At 39.7% G+C, this 1,409-nt stretch overlaps 1 pseudogene; it reads left to right on the forward strand.

The window, feature by feature from the left end:
- Positions 1 to 276: 276 nt before the first annotated feature.
- LOC115215993 lies at positions 277 to 395 on the forward strand (annotated as a pseudogene).
- Positions 396 to 1,409: the final 1,014 nt, after the last annotated feature.

Genomic DNA, 1,409 nt, shown 5'->3' on the forward strand with positions numbered 1-1,409 from the left:
TTTGCGCATCTTTTCTCTTATACTTTTCTTCCTTTCTTTCATTTTTTATTTTGACTGCTTTAATTTAAAACCCCATCGAATTTACCTTTGAATGTAATTAACTTCACGCGTGTCGTTGCACATGGCAGATGGGTATTAGGGTTCTTTTTATGTACTGTAAACTTTTCTGTAACATATATATACAGAAATTAAATCAAATAAAATACTGACAACCGCAGCAGTACAAATATATGTATGTATGTATGTATGCATGTATGTATGTATGTATGTATGTATGTATACGGCCATATCACTTTGAAAACACCGGCTCTCGTCCGATCACCGAAGGTAAGCAACGTCGAGCCTAGTTAGTACTTAGCCGGGATACCGCTTGGGAAACCTAGGTGCTGTAAACGTCTTTCTATCCTTAAAGGTGGTGCTCCAGCATGGCCGTAGTCAAATGACTGAAACAAGTAAAAGAGTAAAAGTGTAAAGGTAAATCGACATTTAAAAAGTAACCAATCGACAAAAGTCAAGACGATGTAAACATCGAATGTTTTAACTTGACGCTCAGTGTAAAATGGAAAAAAAAAAGCGTGGGTGTACAGCGTTTCGAGCATGGCTCTTCGTCAGAAAGAGGAGAGAGGAAAGGTCTGAAGAAGGAAGAAAGCCCAAGAAATCAGGTGTGTGCTTACATAGCTGAGTGTGTATGGTTACATGCATAAATGTGTGTGTGTGAAAGTTTGTATGCATGTATGTATAACCACTCAACTCGAATTTTTTTTCAGGTTTTAGATCCCACAGTAAACGTTCCGTTTTTGTTCTTAAACATGCTTTGAAAGAAATCTTCAGTATATACCATTTTCCATTCATCATCCTATGATGCATTTGGACACATGATTGCTGCTGCTTCCTAAGGTCATTTGGTCTTTCGGGGTCATTCAGTCTCGAACAACTTCACCCAGGTTACCCATTCGAGGTTGATTAAATATCAGTATGTATCCAACTAATACTATAAATATTAGCAATAATTCTACCAGGCGTCGCATCTCCTTGAGATAAATTTCACTGCTTCCTCATCAAAGCTGGTGGCCCTCCACCTGCTACTTCTTGTGGTGCTATGCATGTTATAAGCTCTGCAGAGAGGCTGGCTTGCAAACCATCTGAATTTCATTTCGATTGGGCACATCTTTTTTGCCACGATTTGCTTTAGCATATCTCCATAGATTCCATATTTCCATATTTTTTCTTTTACTGTCATTTTCCATCCCGATGGGAGCTACCCAGGGAATCGGGAAGAACGATTTTTAGCCCTAGTTATGCTGAGGTGACAGTATCTGGAAACTTCAGTGGCCTCCCGCACGTTGACTTTCAGCTTCTAGTCTTTTTGTCGTTTCAGGGAGACCCGAAGCAGTGGGCCTAGCAGTAGG

Source organism: Octopus sinensis, linkage group LG9 (genome assembly GCF_006345805.1).
Source record: "Octopus sinensis linkage group LG9, ASM634580v1, whole genome shotgun sequence".
Lineage (NCBI taxonomy): Eukaryota > Metazoa > Mollusca > Cephalopoda > Octopoda > Octopodidae > Octopus > Octopus sinensis.